This window comes from Lathamus discolor, chromosome W (assembly GCF_037157495.1).
Source record: "Lathamus discolor isolate bLatDis1 chromosome W, bLatDis1.hap1, whole genome shotgun sequence".
NCBI classification, from domain to species: Eukaryota; Metazoa; Chordata; class Aves; order Psittaciformes; family Psittacidae; genus Lathamus; species Lathamus discolor.
Window position 1 is genome coordinate 8,321,030 of NC_088908.1, and position 12,131 is coordinate 8,333,160.

The window sequence follows — 12,131 nt, forward strand, 5'->3', positions numbered from 1 at the left end:
TGCATTTGAATCCAAAGTTTCTGGTGCGCTCTCACGTTTCGAGAGGAGTTGTGACAGGGGAGGAGTAGCGCTTGGACTCTAATCCCACAGACGAAGGGCCAGCAGGGAAACTCCTGCAGGGCATCTTCAACACACAGTGAGCTTTGCAATTCTGCAACACACATTGCTGTAACTCCTCCTTTTCCTGCCTGGAAGACCAATTGATTCCAACATCTCTGTGCCCACTCTCTGCTGAGCAGCAACAGAGAGCAGGAATGTTTAGACTGGGCTAAAACAGCAGAAGAGCCTTGCAAAAAAGCTCCTCCTGATCATGTTTAGCACACAGTGAGCTTTAAACTGTGACACAAACATTGCTGTCACTCTTCACTCTTTCTCCTAAAAGACCATTTCAATCCAAGAACTCCGTTGCCAGCACTCTGCTGAGCAGCAGAGTGAGCAGGAATGTCTGCAATCTGTAAGGCAGTGGAAGAGACAGGCCTGAAGGCTGCTCTTGTGCTTCTTCAACACACTGAGCTTTACAACTTTGACACACACACTGTTGTCACTCCTCATTGTAGCTCCTAAAAGTGCATTTGAATCCAGCGTTTATGGTCTCCACTCTCGTTTCAAGAGCAGCAGAGGAAGGTGAGCACGAGCGCTTGGAATCCGCTCCCAGTTCCGAAGGGCAGGGAGGGAAAGTCCTTGCAGATCATCTTCAGCGCACAGTGAGCTTTGCAACTCTGAAACACACATTGCTGTCACTCCTCACTTCATCTCCTAATAATCCGTTTGAATCCATGGTCTCTCCCGCCCTCTCTCGTTTGAACAGCAGCAGTGACAGGTGAACACGATCTCTTGGCCTCTGCTCCCACAGCCGAAGAGCCCGGAGTGAAAGCTCCGGCAGGGCATCTTCAGCACGCAGTCAGCTTTGCAACTGTGACACATATATTGCTCTCGCTCCGCACTTTCCTACCTCAAAGTCCAATTGAATCCAAAATCTCTGTGCCCTTTCTCTGCTGGGCAGAAGCAGAGTAGAGCAGGAACCTTTAGCCAATGCTAAAAGAGCAGAAGAGACAGTCCAGAAAGTTCCCACTGATCATCTTCAGCGCACAGCGAGCTTTGCAACACTGCAACGCACATTGCTGTCACTCCTCCCTTTTTGCCTGAAAGACCAGCTGAATCCACCATCTCTGTGCCCGCTCTCTGCTGAGCAGCAACAGAGAGAGTAGAGCAGGAATTTTTAGACCTGCCTAAAACAGCAGAAGAGCCTTGAAAAAAATCTCCTGCTTGATCACGTTTTGCACACAGTGAGCTTTAAACTGTGACACAAACATTGCTGTCACTCCTCACTTTATCTCCTAAAAGTGCATTTGAATCCAAAGTTTCTTGTGCGCTCTCTCGTTTCGAGAGGAGTTGTGACAGGGGAGGAGCAGCGCTTGGACTCTAATACCACAGACAAAGGGCCAGCAGGGAAACTCCTGCAGGGCATCTTCAGCACACAGTGAGCTTTGCAACTCTGCAAAACACATTGCTGTAACTCCTCCTTCTCCTGCCTGGAAGACCAATTGATTCCAACATCTCTGTGCCCACTCTCTGCTGAGCAGCAACAGAGAGCAGGAATGTTTAGACTGGGCTAAAACAGCAGAAGAGCCTTGCAAAAAAGCTCCTCCTGATCATGTTTAGCACACAGTGAGCTTTAAACTGTGACACAAACATTGCTGTCACTCTTCACTCTTTCTCCTAAAAGACCATTTCAATCCAAGAACTCCGTTGCCAGCACTCTGCTGAGCAGCAGAGTGAGCAGGAATGTCTGCAATCTGTAAGGCAGTGGAAGAGACAGGCCTGAAGGCTGCTCTTGTGCTTCTTCAACACACTGAGCTTTACAACTGTGACACACACACTGTTGTCACTCCTCATTGTAGCTCCTAAAAGTGCATTTGAATCCAGCGTTTCTGGTCTCCACTCTCGTTTCAAGAGCAGCAGAGGAAGGTGAGCACGAGCGCTTGGAATCCGCTCCCAGTTCCGAAGGGCAGGGAGGGAAAGTCCTTGCAGATCATCTTCAGCGCACAGTGAGCTTTGCAACTCTGAAACACACATTGCTGTCACTCCTCACTTCATCTCCTAATAATCCGTTTGAATCCATGGTCTCTCCCGCCCTCTCTCGTTTGAACAGCAGCAGTGACAGGTGAACACGATCTCTTGGCCTCTGCTCCCACAGCCGAAGAGCCCGGAGTGAAAGCTCCGGCAGGGCATCTTCAGCACGCAGTCAGCTTTGCAACTGTGACACATATATTGCTCTCGCTCCGCACTTTCCTACCTCAAAGTCCAATTGAATCCAAAATCTCTGTGCCCTTTCTCTGCTGGGCAGAAGCAGAGTAGAGCAGGAACCTTTAGCCAATGCTAAAAGAGCAGAAGAGACAGTCCAGAAAGTTCCCACTGATCATCTTCAGCGCACAGCGAGCTTTGCAACACTGCAACGCACATTGCTGTCACTCCTCCCTTTTTGCCTGAAAGACCAGCTGAATCCACCATCTCTGTGCCCGCTCTCTGCTGAGCAGCAACAGAGAGAGTAGAGCAGGAATGTTTAGCCTGGGCTAAAACAGCAGAAGAGCCTTGCAAAAAATCTCCTGCTTGATCATGTTTTGCACACAGTGAGCTTTAAACTGTGACACAAACATTGCTGTCACTCCTCACTTTATCTCCTAAAAGTGCATTTGAATCCAAAGTTTCTGGTGCGCTCTCACGTTTCGAGAGGAGTTGTGACAGGGGAGGAGCAGCGCTTGGACTCTAATCCCACAGACGAAGGGCCAGCAGGGAAACTCCTGCAGGGCATCTTCAACACACAGTGAGCTTTGCAATTCTGCAACACACATTGCTGTAACTCCTCCTTTTCCTGCCTGGAAGACCTATTGATTCCAACATCTCTGTGCCCACTCTCTGCTGAGCAGCAACAGAGAGCAGGAATGTTTAGACTGGGCTAAAACAGCAGAAGAGCCTTGCAAAAAAGCTCCTCCTGATCATGTTTAGCACACAGTGAGCTTTAAACTGTGACACAAACATTGCTGTCACTCTTCACTCTTTCTCCTAAAAGACCATTTCAATCCAAGAACTCCGTTGCCAGCACTCTGCTGAGCAGCAGAGTGAGCAGGAATGTCTGCAATCTGTAAGGCAGTGGAAGAGACAGGCCTGAAGGCTGCTCTTGTGCTTCTTCAACACACTGAGCTTTACAACTGTGACACACATACTGTTGTCACTCCTCATTGTAGCTCCTAAAAGTGCATTTGAATCCAGCGTTTCTGGTCTCCACTCTCGTTTCAAGAGCAGCAGAGGAAGGTGAGCACGAGCGCTTGGAATCCGCTCCCAGTTCCGAAGGGCAGGGAGGGAAAGTCCTTGCAGATCATCTTCAGCGCACAGTGAGCTTTGCAACTCTGAAACACACATTGCTGTCACTCCTCACTTCATCTCCTAATAATCCGTTTGAATCCATGGTCTCTCCCGCCCTCTCTCGTTTGAACAGCAGCAGTGACAGGTGAACACGATCTCTTGGCCTCTGCTCCCACAGCCGAAGAGCCCGGAGTGAAAGCTCCGGCAGGGCATCTTCAGCACGCAGTCAGCTTTGCAACTGTGACACATATATTGCTCTCGCTCCGCACTTTCCTACCTCAAAGTCCAATTGAATCCAAAATCTCTGTGCCCTTTCTCTGCTGGGCAGAAGCAGAGTAGAGCAGGAACCTTTAGCCAATGCTAAAAGAGCAGAAGAGACAGTCCAGAAAGTTCCCACTGATCATCTTCAGCGCACAGCGAGCTTTGCAACTCTGCAACACACATTGCTGTCACTCCTCCCTTTTTGCCTGAAAGACCAGCTGAATCCACCATCTCTGTGCCCGCTCTCTGCTGAGCAGCAACAGAGAGAGTAGAGCAGGAATTTTTAGACCTGCCTAAAACAGCAGAAGAGCCTTGAAAAAAATCTCCTGCTTGATCATGTTTTGCACACAGTGAGCTTTAAACTGTGACACAAACATTGCTGTCACTCCTCACTTTATCTCCTAAAAGTGCATTTGAATCCAGCGTTTCTGGTCTCCACTCTCGTTTCCAGTGCAGCAGAGGCAGGTGAGCACGAGCGCTTGGAATCCGCTCCCAGTTCCGAAGGGCAGGGGAGGGAAAGTCCTTGCAGATCATCTTCAGCGCACAGTGAGCTTTGCAACTCTGAAACACACATTGCTGTCACTCCTCACTTTATCTCCTAAAAGTGCATTTCAAGCCAACGTTTCTGGTGCGCTCTCTCGCTTCGAGAGCAGTTGTGACAGGGGAGGACGAGCGCTTGGATTCTAATTTCACAGCCGAAGGGCCAGCATGGAAACTACTGCTGGGCATCTTCAGCACACATTGAGATTCGCAACTCTGAAACACATATTGCTGTCACCTCTCACTTTCCTACCTGAAAGTCCAATTGAATAATACATCTCCTGTGCTTGCTCTTTGTGAGCAGTAGCAGAATATAGCACTTACGTTTGGACTCTGCTGAAACAGCAGAAGAGACAGTCCAGAAAGTTCCCACTGATCATCTTCAGCACACAGTGAGCTTTGCAACTCAGCAACACACATTGCTGTCACTTCTTTTCCTGCCTGAAAGACCAATTGATTCCAACACCTCTGTGCCCGCTCTCTGCTGAGCAGCAACAGAGAGAGTAGAGCAGCAATGTTTAGCCTGGGCTAAAACAGCAGAAGAGCCTTGCAAAAAATCTCCTGCTTGATCATGTTTTGCACACAGTGAGCTTTAAACTGTGACACAAACATTGCTGTCACTCCTCACTTTATCTCCTAAAAGTGCATTTGAATCCAAAGTTTCTGGTGCGCTCTCACGTTTCGAGAGGAGTTGTGACAGGGGAGGAGCAGCGCTTGGACTCTAATCCCACAGACGAAGGGCCAGCAGGGAAACTCCTGCAGGGCATCTTCAACACACAGTGAGCTTTGCAATTCTGCAACACACATTGCTGTAACTCCTCCTTTTCCTGCCTGGAAGACCTATTGATTCCAACATCTCTGTGCCCACTCTCTGCTGAGCAGCAACAGAGAGCAGGAATGTTTAGACTGGGCTAAAACAGCAGAAGAGCCTTGCAAAAAAGCTCCTCCTGATCATGTTTAGCACACAGTGAGCTTTAAACTGTGACACAAACATTGCTGTCACTCTTCACTCTTTCTCCTAAAAGACCATTTCAATCCAAGAACTCCGTTGCCAGCACTCTGCTGAGCAGCAGAGTGAGCAGGAATGTCTGCAATCTGTAAGGCAGTGGAAGAGACAGGCCTGAAGGCTGCTCTTGTGCTTCTTCAACACACTGAGCTTTACAACTTTGACACACACACTGTTGTCACTCCTCATTGTAGCTCCTAAAAGTGCATTTGAATCCAGCGTTTCTGGTCTCCACTCTCGTTTCAAGAGCAGCAGAGGAAGGTGAACACGAGCGCTTGGAATCCTCTCCCAGTTCCGAAGGGCAGGGAGGGAAAGTCCTTGCAGATCATCTTCAGCGCACAGTGAGCTTTGCAACTCTGAAACACACATTGCTGTCACTCCTCACTTCATCTCCTAATAATCCGTTTGAATCCATGGTCTCTCCCGCCCTCTCTCGTTTGAACAGCAGCAATGACAGGTGAACATGATCTCTTGGCCTCTGCTCCCACAGCCGAAGAGCCCGGAGTGAAAGCTCCGGCAGGGCATCTTCAGCACGCAGTCAGCTTTGCAACTGTGACACATATATTGCTCTCGCTCCGCACTTTCCTACCTCAAAGTCCAATTGAATCCAAAATCTCTGTGCCCTTTCTCTGCTGGGCAGAAGCAGAGTAGAGCAGGAACCTTTAGCCAATGCTAAAAGAGCAGAAGAGACAGTCCAGAAAGTTCCCACTGATCATCTTCAGCGCACAGCGAGCTTTGCAACACTGCAACGCACATTGCTGTCACTCCTCCCTTTTTGCCTGAAAGACCAGCTGAATCCACCATCTCTGTGCCCGCTCTCTGCTGAGCAGCAACAGAGAGAGTAGAGCAGGAATTTTTAGACCTGCCTAAAACAGCAGAAGAGCCTTGAAAAAAATCTCCTGCTTGATCATGTTTTGCACACAGTGAGCTTTAAACTGTGACACAAACATTGCTGTCACTCCTCACTTTATCTCCTAAAAGTGCATTTGAATCCAAAGTTTCTGGTGCGCTCTCTTGTTTGGAGAGGAGTTGTGACAGGGGAGGAGCAGCGCTTGGACTCTAATCCCACAGACGAAGGGCCAGCAGGGAAACTCCTGCAGGGCATCTTCAGCACACAGTGAGCTTTGCAACTCTGCAAAACACATTGCTGTAACTCCTCCTTTTCCTGCCTGGAAGACCTATTGATTCCAACATCTCTGTGCCCACTCTCTGCTGAGCAGCAACAGAGAGAGTAGAGCAGGAATGTTTAGACTGGGCTAAAACAGCAGAAGAGCCTTGCAAAAAAGCTCCTCCTGATCATGTTTAGCACACAGTGAGCTTTAAACTGTGACACAAACATTGCTGTCACTCTTCACTCTTTCTCCTAAAAGACCATTTCAATCCAAGAACTCCGTTGCCAGCACTCTGCTGAGCAGCAGAGTGAGCAGGAATGTCTGCAATCTGTAAGGCAGTGGAAGAGGCAGGCCTGAAGGCTGCTCTTGTGCTTCTTCAACACACTGAGCTTTACAACTGTGACACACACACTGTTGTCACTCCTCATTGTAGCTCCTAAAGGTGCATTTGAATCCAGCGTTTCTGGTCTCCACTCTCGTTTCAAGAGCAGCAGAGGAAGGTGAGCACGAGCGCTTGGAATCCGCTCCCAGTTCCGAAGGGCAGGGAGGGAAAGTCCTTGCAGATCATCTTCAGCGCACAGTGAGCTTTGCAACTCTGAAACACACATTGCTGTCACTCCTCACTTCATCTCCTAATAATCCGTTTGAATCCATGGTCTCTCCCGCCCTCTCTCGTTTGAACAGCAGCAGTGACAGGTGAACACGATCTCTTGGCCTCTGCTCCCACAGCCGAAGAGCCCGGAGTGAAAGCTCCGGCAGGGCATCTTCAGCACGCAGTCAGCTTTGCAACTGTGACACATATATTGCTCTCGCTCCGCACTTTCCTACCTCAAAGTCCAATTAAATCCAAAATCTCTGTGCCCTTTCTCTGCTGGCCAGAAGCAGAGTAGAGCAGGAACCTTTAGCCAATGCTAAAAGAGCTGAAGAGACAGTCCAGAAAGTTCCCACTGATCATCTTCAGCGCACAGCGAGCTTTGCAACACTGCAACACACATTGCTGTCACTCCTCCCTTTTTGCCTGAAAGACCAGCTGAATCCACCATCTCTGTGCCCGCTCTCTGCTGAGCAGCAACAGAGAGAGTAGAGCAGGAATTTTTAGACCTGCCTAAAACAGCAGAAGAGCCTTGAAAAAAATCTCCTGCTTGATCATGTTTTGCACACAGTGAGCTTTAAACTGTGACACAAACATTGCTGTCACTCCTCACTTTATCTCCTAAAAGTGCATTTGAATCCAAAGTTTCTGGTGCGCTCTCTCGTTTGGAGAGGAGTTGTGACAGGGGAGGAGCAGCGCTTGGACTCTAATCCCACAGACGAAGGGCCAGCAGGGAAACTCCTGCAGGGCATCTTCAGCACACAGTGAGCTTTGCAACTCTGCAAAACACATTGCTGTAACTCCTCCTTTTCCTGCCTGGAAGACCTATTGATTCCAACATCTCTGTGCCCACTCTCTGCTGAGCAGCAACAGAGAGAGTAGAGCAGGAATGTTTAGACTGGGCTAAAACAGCAGAAGAGCCTTGCAAAAAAGCTCCTCCTGATCATGTTTAGCACACAGTGAGCTTTAAACTGTGACACAAACATTGCTGTCACTCTTCACTCTTTCTCCTAAAAGACCATTTCAATCCAAGAACTCCGTTGCCAGCACTCTGCTGAGCAGCAGAGTGAGCAGGAATGTCTGCAATCTGTAAGGCAGTGGAAGAGACAGGCCTGAAGGCTGCTCTTGTGCTTCTTCAACACACTGAGCTTTACAACTGTGACACACACACTGTTGTCACTCCTCATTGTAGCTCCTAAAAGTGCATTTGAATCCAGCGTTTCTGGTCTCCACTCTCGTTTCCAGTGCAGCAGAGGCAGGTGAGCACGAGCGCTTGGAATCCGCTCCCAGTTCCGAAGGGCAGGGAGGGAAAGTCCTTGCAGATCATCTTCAGCGCACAGTGAGCTTTGCAACTCTGAAACACACATTGCTGTCACTCCTCACTTCATCTCCTAATAATCCGTTTGAATCCATGGTCTCTCCCGCCCTCTCTCGTTTGAACAGCAGCAGTGACAGGTGAACACGATCTCTTGGCCTCTGCTCCCACAGCCGAAGAGCCCGGAGTGAAAGCTCCGGCAGGGCATCTTCAGCACGCAGTCAGCTTTGCAACTGTGACACATATATTGCTCTCGCTCCGCACTTTCCTACCTCAAAGTCCAATTGAATCCAAAATCTCTGTGCCCTTTCTCTGCTGGGCAGAAGCAGAGTAGAGCAGGAACCTTTAGCCAATGCTAAAAGAGCAGAAGAGACAGTCCAGAAAGTTCCCACTGATCATCTTCAGCGCACAGCGAGCTTTGCAACACTGCAACACACATTGCTGTCACTCCTCCCTTTTTGCCTGAAAGACCAGCTGAATCCACCATCTCTGTGCCCGCTCTCTGCTGAGCAGCAACAGAGAGAGTAGAGCAGGAATGTTTAGCCTGGGCTAAAACAGCAGAAGAGCCTTGCAAAAAATCTCCTGCTTGATCATGTTTTGCACACAGTGAGCTTTAAACTGTGACACAAACATTGCTGTCACTCCTCACTTTATCTCCTAAAAGTGCATTTGAATCCAAAGTTTCTGGTGCGCTCTCACGTTTCGAGAGGAGTTGTGACAGGGGAGGAGTAGCGCTTGGACTCTAATCCCACAGACGAAGGGCCAGCAGGGAAACTCCTGCAGGGCATCTTCAACACACAGTGAGCTTTGCAATTCTGCAACACACATTGCTGTCACTCCTCCTTTTCCTGCCTGGAAGACCAATTGATTCCAACATCTCTGTGCCCACTCTCTGCTGAGCAGCAACAGAGAGCAGGAATGTTTAGACTGGGCTAAAACAGCAGAAGAGCCTTGCAAAAAAGCTCCTCCTGATCATGTTTAGCACACAGTGAGCTTTAAACTGTGACACAAACATTGCTGTCACTCTTCACTCTTTCTCCTAAAAGACCATTTCAATCCAAGAACTCCGTTGCCAGCACTCTGCTGAGCAGCAGAGTGAGCAGGAATGTCTGCAATCTGTAAGGCAGTGGAAGAGACAGGCCTGAAGGCTGCTCTTGTGCTTCTTCAACACACTGAGCTTTACAACTTTGACACACACACTGTTGTCACTCCTCATTGTAGCTCCTAAAAGTGCATTTGAATCCAGCGTTTCTGGTCTCCACTCTCGTTTCAAGAGCAGCAGAGGAAGGTGAGCACGAGCGCTTGGAATCCGCTCCCAGTTCCGAAGGGCAGGGAGGGAAAGTCCTTGCAGATCATCTTCAGCGCACAGTGAGCTTTGCAACTCTGAAACACACATTGCTGTCACTCCTCACTTCATCTCCTAATAATCCGTTTGAATCCATGGTCTCTCCCGCCCTCTCTCGTTTGAACAGCAGCAGTGACAGGTGAACACGATCTCTTGGCCTCTGCTCCCACAGCCGAAGAGCCCGGAGTGAAAGCTCCGGCAGGGCATCTTCAGCACGCAGTCAGCTTTGCAACTGTGACACATATATTGCTCTCGCTCCGCACTTTCCTACCTCAAAGTCCAATTGAATCCAAAATCTCTGTGCCCTTTCTCTGCTGGGCAGAAGCAGAGAGAGTAGAGCAGGAACCTTTAGCCAATGCTAAAAGAGCAGAAGAGACAGTCCAGAAAGTTCCCACTGATCATCTTCAGCGCACAGCGAGCTTTGCAACACTGCAACGCACATTGCTGTCACTCCTCCCTTTTTGCCTGAAAGACCAGCTGAATCCACCATCTCTGTGCCCGCTCTCTGCTGAGCAGCAACAGAGAGAGTAGAGCAGGAATTTTTAGACCTGCCTAAAACAGCAGAAGAGCCTTGAAAAAAATCTCCTGCTTGATCATGTTTTGCACACAGTGAGCTTTAAACTGTGACACAAACATTGCTGTCACTCCTCACTTTATCTCCTAAAAGTGCATTTGAATCCAAAGTTTCTGGTGCGCTCTCTTGTTTGGAGAGGAGTTGTGACAGGGGAGGAGCAGCGCTTGGACTCTAATCCCACAGACGAAGGGCCAGCAGGGAAACTCCTGCAGGGCATCTTCAGCACACAGTGAGCTTTGCAACTCTGCAAAACACATTGCTGTAACTCCTCCTTTTCCTGCCTGGAAGACCTATTGATTCCAACATCTCTGTGCCCACTCTCTGCTGAGCAGCAACAGAGAGAGTAGAGCAGGAATGTTTAGACTGGGCTAAAACAGCAGAAGAGCCTTGCAAAAAAGCTCCTCCTGATCATGTTTAGCACACAGTGAGCTTTAAACTGTGACACAAACATTGCTGTCACTCTTCACTCTTTCTCCTAAAAGACCATTTCAATCCAAGAACTCCGTTGCCAGCACTCTGCTGAGCAGCAGAGTGAGCAGGAATGTCTGCAATCTGTAAGGCAGTGGAAGAGGCAGGCCTGAAGGCTGCTCTTGTGCTTCTTCAACACACTGAGCTTTACAACTGTGACACACACACTGTTGTCACTCCTCATTGTAGCTCCTAAAGGTGCATTTGAATCCAGCGTTTCTGGTCTCCACTCTCGTTTCAAGAGCAGCAGAGGAAGGTGAGCACGAGCGCTTGGAATCCGCTCCCAGTTCCGAAGGGCAGGGAGGGAAAGTCCTTGCAGATCATCTTCAGCGCACAGTGAGCTTTGCAACTCTGAAACACACATTGCTGTCACTCCTCACTTCATCTCCTAATAATCCGTTTGAATCCATGGTCTCTCCCGCCCTCTCTCGTTTGAACAGCAGCAGTGACAGGTGAACACGATCTCTTGGCCTCTGCTCCCACAGCCGAAGAGCCCGGAGTGAAAGCTCCGGCAGGGCATCTTCAGCACGCAGTCAGCTTTGCAACTGTGACACATATATTGCTCTCGCTCCGCACTTTCCTACCTCAAAGTCCAATTAAATCCAAAATCTCTGTGCCCTTTCTCTGCTGGCCAGAAGCAGAGTAGAGCAGGAACCTTTAGCCAATGCTAAAAGAGCTGAAGAGACAGTCCAGAAAGTTCCCACTGATCATCTTCAGCGCACAGCGAGCTTTGCAACACTGCAACACACATTGCTGTCACTCCTCCCTTTTTGCCTGAAAGACCAGCTGAATCCACCATCTCTGTGCCCGCTCTCTGCTGAGCAGCAACAGAGAGAGTAGAGCAGGAATTTTTAGACCTGCCTAAAACAGCAGAAGAGCCTTGAAAAAAATCTCCTGCTTGATCATGTTTTGCACACAGTGAGCTTTAAACTGTGACACAAACATTGCTGTCACTCCTCACTTTATCTCCTAAAAGTGCATTTGAATCCAAAGTTTCTGGTGCGCTCTCTCGTTTGGAGAGGAGTTGTGACAGGGGAGGAGCAGCGCTTGGACTCTAATCCCACAGACGAAGGGCCAGCAGGGAAACTCCTGCAGGGCATCTTCAGCACACAGTGAGCTTTGCAACTCTGCAAAACACATTGCTGTAACTCCTCCTTTTCCTGCCTGGAAGACCTATTGATTCCAACATCTCTGTGCCCACTCTCTGCTGAGCAGCAACAGAGAGAGTAGAGCAGGAATGTTTAGACTGGGCTAAAACAGCAGAAGAGCCTTGCAAAAAAGCTCCTCCTGATCATGTTTAGCACACAGTGAGCTTTAAACTGTGACACAAACATTGCTGTCACTCTTCACTCTTTCTCCTAAAAGACCATTTCAATCCAAGAACTCCGTTGCCAGCACTCTGCTGAGCAGCAGAGTGAGCAGGAATGTCTGCAATCTGTAAGGCAGTGGAAGAGACAGGCCTGAAGGCTGCTCTTGTGCTTCTTCAACACACTGAGCTTTACAACTGTGACACACACACTGTTGTCACTCCTCATTGTAGCTCCTAAAAGTGCAT